Source organism: Balaenoptera physalus (genome assembly GCF_965194825.1).
Source record: "Balaenoptera physalus genome assembly, chromosome: 2".
In the NCBI taxonomy this organism is placed as follows: Eukaryota; Metazoa; Chordata; class Mammalia; order Artiodactyla; family Balaenopteridae; genus Balaenoptera; species Balaenoptera physalus.
This window is the reverse complement of record NC_138883.1, coordinates 177,401,721-177,418,291: the sequence shown is the minus strand read 5'-3', so window position 1 is coordinate 177,418,291 and position 16,571 is coordinate 177,401,721. Positions and strand designations below refer to the sequence as shown.

At 55.3% G+C, this 16,571-nt stretch overlaps 1 protein-coding gene across 7 annotated transcripts in view; it reads right to left on the bottom strand.

Moving 5' to 3' along the window:
- Positions 1 to 392: 392 nt before the first annotated feature.
- The window catches only part of ZNF438 (zinc finger protein 438), a 193,770-nt gene continuing 177,591 nt past the window's right edge, over positions 393 to 16,571 (bottom strand). The window contains exons 7-16 of one of the 7 annotated variants that reach the window (XR_014261319.1): positions 7,550 to 10,727; positions 5,764 to 6,836; positions 5,206 to 5,256; positions 4,578 to 4,657; positions 4,217 to 4,332; positions 3,335 to 4,037; positions 2,979 to 3,040; positions 2,054 to 2,208; positions 1,552 to 1,652; positions 393 to 1,401 (exon numbers count right to left, since the gene is read on the bottom strand). The gene's annotated coding sequence lies outside the window, so the exon portion shown is untranslated. The remainder of the gene's footprint in view (positions 1,402 to 1,551; positions 1,653 to 2,053; positions 2,209 to 2,978; positions 3,041 to 3,334; positions 4,038 to 4,216; positions 4,333 to 4,577; positions 4,658 to 5,205; positions 5,257 to 5,763; positions 6,837 to 7,549; positions 10,728 to 16,571) is intronic. The other 6 variants (XR_014261320.1, XR_014261321.1, XR_014261322.1 and 3 more) reach the window with 6 other exon arrangements.

The following is a 16,571-nucleotide window of genomic DNA, read 5'->3' as shown; positions in this document are numbered from 1 at the left end:
GATTGATTTTTGGCAGCGTTGGGTCTTCGTTGCTGCGCGCGGGCTTTCTCTAGTTGCGGCGAGCAGGGGCTACTCTTCGTTGCGGTGCGTGGGCTTCTCATTACGGTGGCTTCTCTTGTGGCGGAGCACAGGCTCTAGGCGCGCAGGCTTCAGTAGTTGTGGCACGTGGGCTCAGTAGTTGCGGCACGCGGGCTCAGTAGTTGTGGCTCGCGGGCTCTAGAGCGCAGGCTCAGTAGTTGTGGCTCACAGGCTTAGTTGCTCTACAGCATGTGGGATCTTCCCGGACCAGGGCTTGGACCCGTGTCCCCTGCACTGGCAGGCGGATTCTTAACTACTGCGCCACCAGGGAAGCCCCAGAAATTAAGTTTTAAAGGAATGCCATGAGGAAATAATTCTTTAAAGTCCTAGTCAATTTATTTTGTTAACAAAGATGAAATTTATTTGGCTCTGGTCACGGTTCCGTCATGTTTACTTTCTTCGTCCCAAAGTGTGATGACGGTCCATTCAAGGCAAGCTGGGTGACCTTGGTGTGGCACAGACAAGCATTTTTAATTTCAGTAGTTATGTTTTTGTTTTAACATTTATTCGAAAAAATGTAAACTAGAACCTCAAGTCTATGCCTCCCTGCATGTCCTTGCTTCGCTGGAGGCTAACGCAGGTGGCCCCAGGGCTCTGGCAAATGCTTGGCTGCGAAAGTTTACAAGGTGGGAGCAGAAATGACAATTGTGAGCGGGTGACTGCAGTTGTAGATGCCCAGGAAAATTCAGGAATCCCCCCAGGAATGTCCCCCGACTGCGAGGGAACTGGTCCCTGGGGCTGGGCAGGCAGGGCTGCGGGATCACAGGCTGAGCATACACTCCGGCCCCCCGAGTCCCCTCCAGCCAGCACCCAGGGGGGCCGAGCCGCACAGAAGCTCAGCTGGTTTTCAAAACAACAGCAATGGACGCATGTTCCCTGATCTTCAGAACCCGGCGTCAAGGACTGCATCTCTCCCGCCAAGCCCCATGGTCCCTGGAAGTGACAGATGCCTGAGGACATGTAAGAAAGTCTGTGGATGAAAAGAAAACACCAGAAAGGGGACAATTTTCTGCCCGTCCAGCTGCCTGACGCTGATCTGGCTTCTGTCTCTTCGGATTCCAAACCCTGGATTTCATTCACTGGCCGAGAGTATCTTAATTCGTCCTGCTCCCAGGACACCTGGCAAGACTGTGTTTAAAGTGTAACAGGGAGAAACTTCAGTCGCTCTAAAGAAGTCCCCGTTTGACCCCTTCACACTGCAGTTCGAAGTGACGCAGGCCTCGGCTTGCGCGGTGGCCAGGCTTAAATAATGCGAAAATTTCTGTTTTCTGACTACGGCTCCAACCTGGCTTAGGCAGAGGGCTCTGTCCATTTGTCACACTCCTGCAGGGGTAATAAGAGTCCCTGGGACTTCGTGAGGGCTCCTTATATCAGGCACTATTCTAAGAACTTGACACTTACTAACTCATTTAACCCCGAGAGCCAGGGCTGGTTATTATTCCTGTTTCACGGATGAGGAGAGTAAGGCCTTACCAAGAGGCTAAGGAAATCCAGAGCTGGGCTTTCGAACTCTTGGGCACTCACCGTCCCCGCCGGGGAAAAGGTTCAGGACCTAAAGCCTTTCTAATCTCAGGCTCAAAAAAACAAAAACAAACACCAGACATGTGGATTTCCATAGTCAGTAATTCTCAGCGTGGATTGAGGTGACCAGAATTTCCTCTAGAACAATGTGGGAATCGAAGAATCTAGAGGGATCTCCAGGCGCCTGGGTTTGAGAAACGTGGCTTCATGTCTGAGGAAATGCTACCTGGGAATGTAGCCCTAACTCCCAGCCACCTAGTGGGGAGAATTTGGAGGGGGGAAGGGACTGAGGGACCTTCTGGAACCTTCTGGAACCTTCGTCCTGGGGTCTGGCCCAGGAAAGAGATCGGGTTTGGGGGTTTGCTGGGAAGCCCATTTGACCGGCTGCTTCCGAGCCCCAGGGCGTAACAGGGCCCGTTCTGTGCAGAACTGCAGATGTTGTGCAGTGACCGACCTGCCTTTGTTCCTGGGCCCAGGCCGGGCTTGCGGCCACACTGCGCTCTGCTGTCTGGTTGGCAGCCTCGGGGGTTGTGCGGGTCCGCGTGCAGCGTCCTGCCCACCCTGATCCCGCGTGACACTTGGAGACCAGCCATCACTGCTGCTCCTGGCCTGGGAGAAGCCCAGTAGACGAGAGGAAGTGGGCTGGGGGCCTGTCTCCCAGGGCCCTAGGAGCTGGGGGCCGGCCAAACGGACCCCCTTCCGCAGCCTTGGACAGAGACGTCTCTGGACCTTGGTGGGTAAAGTGGGTCTAACCTGTCTGCCCGCAGGTCTCGGCCTCAGGCCTCTTTTAGCCTCACCCACTTCCCCATGAGCTCCGCCATCTGGGGGCTTGAAAAACATCTCTGTGCTGGGGATTCCAGCCTTCTGTCTGCACTAAACTCCTGCCTGCCTGACATCCTCGCGTGGATTTTATGTGTCTCACACTTCACCCCGATCGCCCCACACCAGGCCTGGCCCCCCTTGGGTGATGCCAACCCCATCCGCCCAGGCACCCAGGCCAGCACCCTGGACGTTGTCCCTGGTTTCTTTCATATCCAGTCCACCACGAATTGGCATCTAGATCAGGAGCCTCCTTTCCTGGATTGTTGCTGTGGCGCCTGCCCTTGTTTCCCACTCCGCAGAGTGAGCCCTCACCCTGTGCGTCCCCTGTGGCCCTCTGAGGCCCCACACACTCAGAGCTCAGACCCCTGACTGGCCTGCTGCACCCCTGGCCTCATGTCCTATGCTCTCCCCCTCCTCCCTCCAGCCCAAGGCGGGGGGCTCCGACCTCAGGGCCTTTGTCCCGCCACTGGGAGTGCGCGTCCCAGATACCCGAGTAGCTGCTTCCTCGCCTCCAAATTCGTGCTCTAACTGCCACCTTCACGGGTCACTCTACTTACAACGGCCGTGACGCGTCATCCTCTCCCTCTTGCCTGATTCCTCTTTCTCTGCAACAGTTTCCCTGCAAATAAACCACACAGTTTACTTCTTTGCCTTCATCATCTGTCCGCTTCCTTGGGAGGAGGAGCAGGGATTCTTGCCCATTCTGGTCGCTCCCCATCTGGGCACCTCCTGCCTGCTGCCAAGTAGGTGCTGATGCCTCTTTGTCACCTGAAAACCCTGCCTGTCCTGCGCTTTATGGAGAAACGCGCTCTCCAAACACAGGGGACCCTCCTCACGGTTAAGATGCACAATTTCCAAACTGAAGACCTGCAGGTCTCCGCCCCGGTACTTCCCAGGCCCCCAGGAGGCTCACCTCTCCATTTAGTCCCAGCGTTGCGGATCTCAGCCATCAAGGGTCGGGGAGGACCGCCAACAGGGCCATCTGAGCCGTGACACGGGGACCATCTCCTCTTCTGGCCGGGGCCCTAGGGAAGCCTGAAGACCAGGAGGCGTCCCGAGAAGCAGTCAGGTGACACGGCAGCTGGAGGCTTGCCCACCGCGGGCTGGCAGGTGACGGGCTGGGACAGGAAGTTCAGGCAGGCAGGTGGGAAGCACCCTGACACCCCCAGAGCTCAGAGCAGGGGGGACCCCCGTGTCAGGTGTGTCTCCCCACTGGACCGTGAGCCCCCCGGGGCGGGGGTCCATTTCTCTGCCCAGTGGCTGGCTCGGAAGCTGGCACGAGGTGGGTACTGGTTAGATGCTAGTTAGGCGAGCAAGGCAGTCGCCACCTGGCCCCTGGTGCACTTCCTCGTTTGCAAGCTTCCAGCCTGAGCAGCACCTCCGTAGGGGGTGCATGACTGGAGGGTGTGGACCCCCAGATTTTGCCTCGTGGTTGGTTTCTTGGATCCACTGCTCCCTTCGAGGTCAGGCAGCTGTGACTGCTACGTACGAGAACATTGCAGAGTGGCTTCATTCCCACCCACCCCGGGTAATTTGTGGGGTACACCCTGGAATCCAGAAAAACAATGGAGCCCTGCCCGGTTCCCGAAAGAAAGAACTAAAGTGCTGCAAGCAATCTGGAAAAGAGAAAAGTGCTTGGACGCACAGACCAAGCAGAATCGTGTCACACCTCCCCCCGCCGGCCCTTCTGCTCATGTAGGAGAACAGGATGGAAAGGGCGGCCTGCGCCCATCGCCCTGCACGCATCCCCGGATGGGGAGCCTGGGTGCATCCCCGCCCCCTCCTGTGGACACACCTCTGTTCACAGCTCTCTTGCAGCTTTTCCTCTTCTGATGGTTGGAAAGGGTAGGAGTTAAATTTGCAGGCTTGAAGCTTGAAGCCTGGGACACTTTCCATCAGTGTGCTAGGCACCTTTGCAGGGGACCAAACCTGTGACCTCCTCGTGTCTGTAAACCGGGACCCCCCAGTCCCTCCCAGCCTTTCAGGTTTCCTTATTCATGCTTCCCAAGTGGCATTTCCCCCCCCAAAAGGAACCCGCACACCAGGAGAGCCGTCCCCCCGAGCCCCCCAGAGTGGTCACAAATGGCTCCATTTTGCCTGACAGCTACTTAGCTTGGGCATCACTGGAAAACTCAGCTCCACGGCGAGTAACGAACCTGGAAAGAATGTCGGTCTTCGCTGGGATTTCATATGACAGGTTTCTGGCTCTGAACCTGGATAAGATTAACTCTTCATTCTTAGGAAAGGAAAAAAAAAAAACAACTAATTCTCCGAAATAGCGGTTTAGTGGAAAAATGTGCAGCTTTGAAAGCATCACGGGCAGTGCGATTTGCACGTCCCTTTTCCAGGGCTGCATATTTTCTGTGTCTGATAATATGTTTGTTACACCTCCTCTTGGCCAGGGACACATACAGTAAATCGTCGTCTCGAACCATGTAATCTCTTAACCATAAACCTCCAACATCTGCTGACCAGTTGTTGGATGGCGGGATCATTAACATGACTTCTAATTTTACTCTTTGAATTTAACGTAAAAAGTTTTAATGAGTGTATGTAATTCATACTTTCCAACTTCAGAGACTCCTGAAAGAGAAACCTATGCTTTTATAACCCGTCTCTGAAGTAGACGGTTGTATTTTTAAATCCTATTTCCTCTCCCTCACCCTGCCCCGTACACAGCTGCATTATACAACAGACCCACTGGACATTATCTCCCTTTCCAAAATATGCATTCAAATATTTCTCTAGGTTTTGGTGAAGAGCCCCTTTCAACTTCATGCTCACATGATATGTCAGATGTCCTATTCTTCATGTGGAGATTAGGCTTCCGTCCACCTATTAAAAACCAAATTGCAAATTGGCATCAGAAAGACAACCCTTGAGTCATGTTGGGAGAATTCAGTTTCAAAACTTGCTTTCACCCTCATGCCTGTTTTTACTGAAATGAGCAGGTTAGGAATGGTTTATTCCTGCCAATCTAGGCCAGTGTTCCCCTCTCCCCCTTCCCTGGCTATGCCCTCAATCTCCAGCCTAGAAAGCGACTCATTTTGATTAAATGCCATTTTGGATTGACCTTTTTATTCAGAGTCTTGCCTCCATCAACATATTTGGGGGTACTTTTTAGGAACAAACTCCAAGAAGCCAGAGCAGAAACGTTCAACCCAATAACATATGTGATGGAGAAATCATCCCTTGAACCATTACTCGCTGTAGCTGTGTTTATCATTAACTAACTCCTGGAGAATTTCAAGAGGAATTCCCAGATGGGCGTTTGCCTCCTGTTTGGGGTCTTCTATACTGAAAGCAGGATGATGCTTTTAAAGCAAAAGGCCCAGAACTAACCTGATTAGTATGGCTTATTAACTCCTGCTGGAAGGTCTGCAGATGTTCTACAGACGCCCGTCCCTGTCTGCCAAGTGCATTTCATCTGCCTAGGAGAGCAGGACAGCGACACTGATAATGGATGGCCCGAGTTAACAAGCAAAGTCTCTTTGTTTGTTATGGGAAATTAAGGGGACAGCTTCCCTCTGATTCTCTCAAGTTCACCCAAGTTCAGAGGCAGCATCGCACCGCTGCGTTTTGTGTGGAGGGCCACGTCTCAAACGGGTGGCGTGGTCTCAAATGCATGAGGCTGTTGAACCTGACCCAAGCCAAGATAAGGTTCCTCTGTCCCTCGGCAGATAGTATGAGGCTCTCCTTTATGCCAGGCACCTTCCAGGCCCCAGGGATACAGAAGTGGAGCAGAAGAGACGTGCTGCTTTCTTGGCACAAACTTTCTAGCAAGAGGAGAGAGATGAGAAGCAAGTAAATGATTTGACTACGGCAGTGAAGTTTTTCCACCAAAGACCTGAAGAAAATTTCCTCGATTCTTTGGGGGACTAGGGACTTACTATGTTTCTAGAATTCTTGGGAAAGTTTGCCTGTAGAACTTCTTTTGAGAGCTAGGGGTGGTACTGGGTCTGGTGAAGAGGTGGGAGCTGCAGCTACGGGTTGGACGGCGCTGGGGAGAAATCTGGAGGGAATCTAGTCCAAGGACGTCGTCACATGGAGGTGAGGATGCAGGCTGCAGTCAAGGTGGGAGTAGGAGGTGCTGCCACCACCAGCTTTGGTCCAAACGTCTCTAAAGAAGACGGAAGGAGAGAAGAAGATGGGCACAGTGACACGGGAAAGGGGGAAGGGGAACGCAGAGAGGTGGGGAAAGGGGAGGGGCAGGTGGGGACCAACTTGGGAGGGGCCTCGGGCTGTGGAATCAAGTCCTCCCGGAAGGATGGAGCTGGCTCCATCCTTCAGGCTCCGTCAATGGGACTGAGCCTGGCTCCCCTGCGGTGAGTTCCGAGGTGACGTGGGCTCTTTCAGTTTGCTCCCCATCTAAGCTCTTCCCTTTGTCCCCGCCCTGTTATGGGGCAAGTTGCCACCTGAAAAGAGTCCAAAGGAGCATAAACCGCGCAGGGGTTGCCACGGTGCATGTTTCAATGGCATATTATCCAACGGAATAAAGTAAATGACCTACAGAGCCCAGGCAAAACGAGGCAGCACGTCGATTGCTCCAGTGCCCTGCCTTCTGAAAAGAACGCGGCAGCGTCCCTGGAACGATTTACCTCTTCGGTTGAGCACGTATTCGACGCGGCTGAGTCGGCGTCTGGCACCTCCTGTGCTGCCCTGGTGGCTCGTGGGCTGGGGGCGCGCGTGCCGCCTGGGCTCTCCCTGCTCGGCAGGATGGCCCTCGCCAGCCACCTGCCCTGTTCACCTTTCAAGGGTTCAAGCGTGGCTTCGCTGGGCCGGGGCTGGTCCAGCCGCGGCAGCCCCAGCATCCTCGCGCGCGCAGCCCCCAGGCTGGAGCGCAGACGCCCGCCAGGCTTCCCGAGCTCCTCCGGGGGCGGACACAGAGCGCGGAGCGGGGCACAGGCAGGAAAGGGAAGGCGCAGGGAGGAGGACGTGGCCACGCGGGCGGTCCTCGGGCACCTCAGCCTCGCCCTGTCGGAGTCCAGCTCGTCGGCCCCTGGGGCCGTCCCCGCGTGGCTGGCGTCCCCACCCATTCGGCTCCCCGAAGCGGGACCCTGGGAAGTGGCCCCCAGGCCGCCTCCGCCCCTCCCCGCACCCCGCCTGCCTGCGGCCCCCCCAGACCCACCGTCCGCCCTCCAGCCTGGGCCGCCCAGTCTGGAGCCGCAAAGGGCTGCGCGCGGACACTTCAGTTAGTTCATTGGTCTCCGCAGGAAGTCGGGTCCGGCGGCTCCGGGGCGGGGCGGGGTGCCTCTGAGGGCGGGAAGCCCACCTGTCTCGTCCGGGCTCAGCCCCCAGCACAGGTGCGCGCCTGGGCACGTTGGCCTTGATGGAAGAAGGGAGTGGCCCTGCTTCCCTCCCTCGGTCCAGGCCCCCGAGTTCGCGGCCTCCCAGGGGCTCTCCCTGCCCTTGACTGTCCATCCTCAACACAGCCGAGGCTCCAGAAGATGAAAAGCCCAGAGACCCTGCGTCTGAAACCCCCGGGGGTGCGCACTGCCACCGAGACGAGGGTGCGCAGTCCGGCCCGCCGGCCTCAGCGCCCCCCGCCAGTGCCCCCCACACCTGCCGGCACCCACGGGTCAGCGTCACGTCCTCCCTGCGCGCCTTCCCTCCTCCAGGCTCCCGGTCTACGTCGCCTCCCCCAGGAAGCCCTCCTCTGCTGTCCCGCAGCACGCACCCGGTTCCTGAGAGCCCCCTGTGCCCCGCTTCCCTTCCCTCCCGGTGTGGGCAGCTGGCCCTCCACGGGATGATTCAGCTGCCAGCTGCTGGGCAGAGCACGAGGGAGGGTGAGGATGGAGGGACACAGGAAGACTGCACGTTGCCCTTGAACTTGAGACCTCATTCCTCTGGGCCGGTCAGTGGCCTGGCCGCCCTTCAGAGGCAGCACCCAGCCCCACTGCAGCCCCGCCAGCACGAGGCTCCATGATGACAGATTCCGGCCCCATGGAAGGGTGCTGGGAAAGGTTTCCAGAGCCGCGGTGGCCTTTGAAAAAGCCCGATAAATATTTCAATCCGAGAGATAAAGGATCTGACTGATGAGCCTGGTTCAGGCTGGAGCCGGGCCCGGGGAGTAGAGGCGTCTCCGGCTCACCCCCTGCTTCCCGGTCCCCGCAGCCCGGCCTTGTCTCCAGGCAGAGGCTGTCAGTCCCACCCCGGGGGCCCCCGGAGAACCAGAGACGCCACAGCTGTGGCCACGCTCATAAAAAGAGATTCATGGAATCAGGGCCTCCTCCCCGCCCTCCGAACCCCACCCAGGGCCTTCCAACTGGAGTCTCCCGCTTTCTCTCTGGTTGGGAAGGATGAAGCAACCCTCTCTGCAAGAGACGTGGACACAAGAGGGAGCCTGGGCGATGTGCTTACCGGAACGGACGTCTGCCTGTGTGTGTCCGGCACGCCTTCCCTGGGGGAGCCCTCTCTCCACAGAGCGGGTGTGCCTGTGTGCTCCGGGGGGCTCTCTAGTCACTGCGCCCTGTCCCAGACCCAGAGCGGGCAGGTGACCGGGGCTTGAGGAGGGACAGCACACAGCCCAGACCCATGGCCAGGCCCCAGGGCCTGCCCGGACATTCTGCTGGCCGAGCGGGGAGACTGCTCGGTGCGGCCGTGAGCTCGAAGGCCCGGCCCATGCCAGCCCCACGTGCAGGCCTGTTTGGAGAATAAACCCAGCAAGCCGGAGGGGACCAGCGATGGAGCCTTGGTGACATCACCACTTGGGCATCTGGCGGCAGCTGCATGAACTTCCTGGCTGGGTTAGCCAACCCTGCCCCCCACCTTCCCCGCTTCGAGCTGCATTTCTGTCACTGGCGTCCTGTCTGGTGAAAACGCTGACCATCAGGAAGCTCGCTGCAGAGGGACACCGTGGCTTCTGGCCACGGGCAAAGGATGCCAGTCCCTTACATGATGCCCCAACAGGCCGTTTGGAAGAGGTGTGATAAGGAGTCACCCCTCCTTGCTCTGAGGAACTCACCGTCGGTGGTACCAATGAGTCACCCAAGGCAGCCTGAGGGGAAGAAAACCCAAGTCTCCAGAGTATTTGCCCCAGGCCTGGGCTTCCCCTTACTGCCCACAAGCCTCTGACTGAAGTGGAATCGGCCCATTCTTCGGAGGGGGAAGTGAAGGCGTGGGACGGAGAGTCACCCCCCGGTTCACGCTGCCAGTGAGGGGCAGAGCCAGCATCCGAACCCACGTCTGCCTGGCGCCTGGGCCCGCGGTTCCCTGACGGGCCATTCAGCGTCCCAAAGGCAGCGGGGCCCGGGGCAAGGGGGGACGGACCCTCTCTCTACAGAAGCTGGGGAAGGCCTCCACAGAGGGTGGCCTCCGACCTCCGCATCATCACGCATCTCCCGGAACTGCAGGGTCACCCTCCGTGGAGACGGGGGCGCCAGGAGGGCCCTGCTCCCAGCCAGCGCTGGAACGTGCCGACGGACATTGCTACACAGGCAAGGTGCAAAGCGGCTTCTGGAACCATCCTTCCCTCAGCCCAGGAAGAAGGGAAGGCACAGGCTGGGGGCCCCAAGCCCTGGAGGAGGGGGTGGAGGCTGGGCTGCCAGATGGGGGGATGGGATGGGTGTCCCGAGCTGCTGTAACGCACCTCTGAGCCCCCGCACAGGTGAATCCAGGTGATCCCTAAAGTGATGCAGGAGTGGAGCGAGGGGAGAGGGCTTGTTTGCAGCTTTGACAAATGGCTCTTGAGGGATATGGATTTTCCCACAATAAATTCCACACACACGCACTCGGATTCGTACCTCCGACGGCCACTGTCCTGGCCGACTGCAGCTCCAGTCTCGGTGCTCACATCTGCCGGGTGCCTTTAATGGGCTCTCAGCCATGTGTTGCAGGCACAGGCCGTGGAGCAGGAGCACTCAGCTGATTGGCTGCCTGCCCCCCCCCAACCCCCCTCCCCCAGCCCCCCGGTTAGAAATGGCATTTTCCACTGAGGAGCCACGAGCACCAGGGAGAAACTGGAACCCCAGGGAGAGCACAGGGGTGCCCGCAGCATCCCCCAGCAGGGACAATGTGGGCTGCTCCCCTGGTAGACAGGTGCCACCCCGGGTGGGGAGCTGCAGCCCCAGGAAGGTGGCACGGGGCTTCACTGCCCGATTTTTGGTCAGTCTCTCCTAAATGCCAACCAAAAATAAAAAATAAAGAAGCAAAAATCCACCGGCACCAATAGCCACTAAACATCACTCACCTTTAGAATGCAATTAAGAAAATTCTGGAGCTTTTCTCTTGGGGTCCATTTAAATACTGCAGTGATAGTTATCTGTGACGTCAGTAAAACATCTGGCCTGAGGTTCCATATGGGGAGCCTGAAAGAAGAGAAAAAGCCCATGCTGGAAAAGATTTTCAATCTGTGCTCATCATTTTCTAAGGGATACCCTCCCCTCGAAGGTCCTTCTTTGGTGGTATTTCTGAAACGACCCGGTGGGGTATTTCTACCAGCTCTCACCTTTGGTATTAATACCAGTACCGGCCATTCCTATCTGAAATGTCTTTTATAATTATGTAATTACATACCTCATTGATCCAATTGTTAAGCCCACAGACTGATTAAATATTAACAACCGCTTGGTTCTCGTGGCATCATTAGTTGGAACACAACCCTGTAATCTCAGGTAACACGCGATGGTAATTATCCTTCACATCCACACACAGCTGAAAACCCAGAGCAGTTAAGCCAGATAAGGTTGCCCTGTAAAATGCACTGCCTTTAAATCCTGTTTTATCTCCATCGTCTCCAGCAAGGCGCATTTCAGCCCAGCTCAGGGTTTTTTAGCAGCGGCTGGCTGGCGGCTGGCTGGGGAGGGAGGAGGGGCAGGTGTACCAAACAGATCGATCCCCATGGATCCAGCCCTCTCCAGCCATAAATCCGAATGGGCTTCAGAAGTTCTAATGGGATTTTTCCCCGAAGCACTAAGATGGAGATCTGGTTTAGCTCAAGCATCCCTCATTTCAGAAAACAGTGTTGAGTCTGGCAGAGCTCTCCTTGCTTATTCCCTGCGGGCCGAGGAGCTGCAGGAGACTGGGTACTGGGACCTGGCCTGGACCAGCCCCTCGGGCTTTGAAGGGTCCTTCTGTGCTGGCCTCCTTCCAAACTGGCCTTTTCCTTCAGGCCTTCCTAACCCTTTCCGCTGGAGACCCTCAGCTTCTCCACCCCTTTTTCTTCCTCTTCCACACCCTCTGACCCCTTCCATCCAACTCTCCCCCGCCCATGGCGCCCCGCAGAGCCTCTGCCCCATGGCACCCGTGGCTGGCAGGTCAGGAGCTGACTGGGGCGGGCTTAACAAGAGCCTCAGGTGTTGGGTCCACCTGGCTCTCCAGGCTGTGGGGTGGCCTGAGCCGCTTCCCGTTTGGAGATGCTGCAAGCATCCAGTCCGGGAACAAAATCTGCAAAAGCAAAGCCTCCGCACGTGCCTTGGGCAGCCCGGCTGGCCCTCGGGGCCTCTCCCGACTTCCTTTCCCGCATGCCCCAGCCGTGCCCTCCTGGTGGATGGGTAATGGTCTGTGTCCTGCCCCGGGCTGTTGGGTGCTACTGCAGTCTCTGTTCAGACCCCAGTGCACGGCTGGTGGACACTCCGGAATGTTCCTACACCACAGCTCAGACATGCGGGAGGACAGCACGGCCTGTCCAGCTCCAGACCTGTCCAGGCTGGCTCTGCTCAGCGCGGGACGCCTGTGGCCACCTCCCTTCTGACCCCAGGGTGGTGGTGCTGAAGCCTACCTGGAAAGCGAGCTCCTTGAGAAGGGTCGTGACATCAAATGGAACATCCCTCTAAACACAAAGGATGGGCTGCCGTGCTCCGCCTGGCTAATAATGAACCAGCATGAATGAGAAAGAATTAGCTAATTATTGCTCAAATCACATTTAAAAAACCACCACTCTTTGCTGAACTTTGGGGAAATGTATAGAAGGATTTGGGCTCATCTTAAAGATGTACTAATGCATGGGCAGCAGGAGAAAAAAGAAGGGGCAGGTTAAGCAGAGTTGATACTGATGAAGCAACTCCATGGGGTGCAGGTGCTGGGTGTCAGAACTGGTGAGGGGCTCAGGGTCCCGCAGGCCTCATCACGATGGCCTGGCCCCCTGGTCCTCGCCTCTGACGCTGTGAACCTCATGTCCCATGGCTTTATAAATTAAGAGTGATAAAAGAGGTTGGCATCTATATCACATGCCAGAGACCTCCTGCTTTAGGTCAGAGAGGAAAATGCAAAAAAACATCTTTTTTTTTTTTCGGCAGCCTGCAGCTGGCGGAATCTTAGTTCCCTGACCAGAGATTGAACCTGCAACCTCGGCAGTGAAAGTGCGGAGTCCTAACCACTGGACTGCCAGCGAATTCCCCAATCTCCTTCTTAAAAACAACATTCTTTGCAGCAAATCTGAGGTTTGTATTTAATGCCCAGCAGGGCAGAGCTGTCTAAATCCTCCAAAGCAAACAGACTGGCAACCATCCTCCCAGGAAGAGAAGGTAGTTTTCTTTTGACAACTCATTTGCTTGATCTTAATTAGCCCCGAGGTTTTCATTGTTGGTGGTGTTTGTTTATTTAATACCAAAGTCAGGGGAAAAGTCATACGGAGCAACATTACCCAACATTCAACTCTCTGGAGGAGAAACTCAAGGCATGAACGTGGTTTCTGTACATCGTCTGGGGAATCATTAAAACTAATTTTAAAAACAAGGAGACATGATCAATGGCTCCTGCTTGCTAATTTCCTATTTGACATCTTATCTAAGGATTTGCTCCTGTAATTAGTCAGCCCCAAGGCAAATTGGGTTGTAAGCCTTTCTCCTCTTCTGACGTTTCAATACAGAAGTTTCATTTTTCTGCTCTATGATGTCCCAGCTACCTACGTCTTTGTGCCCAGCAAAGTAGCAAACTCTTGTGCCAGCAGCCGGGCTCCTAACCAGGTCCAGCTGCCCCGATGTTTAGCCAGCGCTGTGCCCAGCATCAGGCGCTGTGGCTCCTGCCTTTGTGGGTTTATCATTTTTCTTCCCTATTATGAGACTGTTCCCAGGGAATGCTTTTTCTCGGCTGGCAGTAGGCATGCAGAGCCCTAGAAACCCGACAGGCCTGTTTGAGCCATGATTGAAAAAGTGGTTCGTCTTACGGCCGCAGTGGGGAAGATGCAAGAGTTTAATTGGGCCCGACTTCAGGATTCAGATCATAGTTTTCCCTGGAGGTGTGCATGGCAGGAAGCAACATTACCAAATCCGGGACCTTTCTAAACACTGAAATTAATCAAGTTCCAGGATCATTTGTAATGGGAAAACCTACGAGAGCGTTTGAACATTTAATTACAATATTCTGTAATGTTAAATCAGCAGTGACATTACAGAATGCTCTTGGTGACCAGATTACACGATGTATTTCTGTGTGAGAAGGCAACGATGCAAAATGATGTCATCGCAGGCACCTTTCCTGCTCCTTCATCTTCCCCCAAAGGGACCAATTCAAACAGATAATTTGACTTGATTGTTTTTAATTACATTGTAAACATTTCAGAAAAAATTCGAGGATGAAGGTGAACACGAGTCAGTTGGTAATAAAAATGCAGGCTCCAATTCTTCTTGGATGACAGATGAAATGAGTTTAATACATTCTTGCTCCGTGGAAAATACGGAACATTTAAAACTGCAAACAACTGAATTCAATTAGCAGACCTCGTTCAAAACAGCTTGGAGAACCGGAGGACCGGGAACTCCTATTATCCACTCATTGCAGACGCAGGAAAGCATCATAGTTCATGGCTGATGGGAATTGGTGGGGAAACAATGTAAAACTGGCCCCTGTGTTTTTCCATCCAGCCCGAACTGGCAAGTAGATCCACTCAGAGCTTCAGCTGCTCATGTTTCAACCCCTCACCTTTCATAAGCCCTTAATTCATCAGAAGGATAGAAAAGTGGACAAAATACTTTCAGTGTTGAAAGATGGACTGCTAACTGCATTGCCTTCAAATGCAAGTAAATCCCAATGGTGAAGTTCAATTCCGAATTTCCCTCCACTAATAAATCACAATCGGCCATTGTCGGTGGGCTGTGCCCTGCTCCCCACCTCAGAAGAAACCGGTCCTGGGCTTAACTTTTTGAGTTGGCGATGCTCCCTGCTTCGGAGAAGGGAACACATGTTTTATAGAAGAGTGGGCCTTGGCCGTGGTGTTCAAGGGTTGTGGTTTTTGTTGCTTAGCCAGGCCATCACTTTTACGGCCCCGGAAACACACAAACAGCGTGGTTCACACATTTAATTGCTTCGACCTGTCTGCAGCGGGAACCCTGTTGGTCACCTGTGCTGTGGACTGCCCTTCCTCCGTTTAATTAGTTGCTAATCAAGTTCCATGAAAGAAACAGCACCTTGAACTTGAGAAGCACAGCTTACTTAGGAAACCAGAATCTTCCGCGGGTTTCCTCGACCTCCACAGCAGGACGATTTCAATGAAGACGTTCATCAGAGTCTCCACATGCCTGCTTTTCATTTACCAGAAGTGGCCCTCCGATGCCCCTAGAGCCAGGGCAGGTGATCCAGTGAGAGGACACAGCTCAAATGCCCACCTGGGCATCTATTCTGGAAACCACCCGTCCCCACTTCACTCTGGGAAGGTGCAGGTTGAATGCTTCCTTTGAAGTCTCATTCTTCAGCCCCCTCTCTCTTAATTAAACGTCCTGAAAACGTGCATTTTGCGTGTATGTTCTGTGCCTGTGGTACCTTGTCTCTTGCACTTTGTATATATCACTTGATAGCATCGTGTTCACAAAACCCAGCGAACTGTGCTTCTTGGGCTATAGAGGTAGGTCTGACAGTTGAGGATTTTAGCCTTCCTTGGGGAGGTGAGAACGTGCGGACAAAGAGTGTTGCCTGCCCTTCGGGTAAACAGTGAACTCTGCCCGCCGTCAAGCCATCAGCTACTGCAGCTGCCCCCTGGTGGGGGGACTCAGGAGGGAGAAAGCGAGACGCCGGCCCTGGGGAGATGCTACGAAAGGGGTCATTTCAATGAGCCCAGACTCTTGCCTCTTCCCATACCCAGAAGAGCACTAAAATCACTAACCTCAGATGTCTGTTCTTGTGATTAACAGCCATCTTTTCACACTGGACTGCATTTTCTTGTTTTCCCCCAGAACCTCCTATATATGCTCCCTACCTGTTTGGAACAGCCCCTCAGAGCGATCTCAGAGGTTGATCCCCAGGCTAGAGTCCTCAGTAAGACTCCTGAACTGGCAACTTTCAGGCTGCGCTTTTTTTTTTTCAGTCAACAAACTCACCCACGAAGACGGGACTCCACTCCACGCCCATTTGCGTGGATCACAAGCCGAGGCAGTAGAAGCGGGCTTTGGAACGGGACGGGCGGGAGGAGCTGCTGCCGGTCTCTCGGGGTGTCCGGGCCCCTCCCCCCCGGACTGGGGAGGGGCTGGGGAGGCGGGGTGAGGGCGAGCCCGCGAGGGGGCTGACACGGCTGTTGGCGACCCCCAGGCCGCAGCTGCGGGTGCAGAGGACCCACCCAGAAGTGCTGAAGGTGGGAGCAGAGCTCGCAGGCCGCTGGGGAGCTGAGGCGGGGTTGGCTCCCAGCGCCTTCCCCTAGGCTTGACCCAAGGGCGGGCAGAAAGGGAGACTAAACAAAGAATAAGCGCTCACTGGGAGAAATCGAGGGCTGCCTCCCAGTTCGGGGTCCCGTAAAAAAGCGTGTCCCGGTTTGAGGAGGAGGAGGAAGCCTCCCGCGGCTGGCGTGGAAGCTCGGCGGCCTCCGCGGGAACGGTCCTACCGCGAGTGACCACGTGCGGGTGGCCACGTGGACCACAGGCGCACAGATGGAGAGGCGAGGCCAGCAGAGCAGAGTCGGGGGGCGGGGGGAGGCAGCCCCTCCCTGCAGGGGAGAGAGCAGGGCTGGGGGCGGGAGAGGCTCAGCTCCAAGGCGGGGGTCTCAGAGCCGGGGTGGGGGGGTCATTTCCACCCGTGTTCCCTGGACAGGGCATGTTCAGGATGGCTTGGCTGTAAAACCACGGTTATATGATAAATATTGGTTTAAAAGGGGGAAATAATACAGCCCATGGGGTACAGGGGGTGATTTTCTACATGCTTCAGATTCCACAGACTTTTCAGTGGTTGTTGATCTTATTTTTATGGTCTTCTAAAAGAATTGTCCATTTAAGACATTTTCTCAAAGA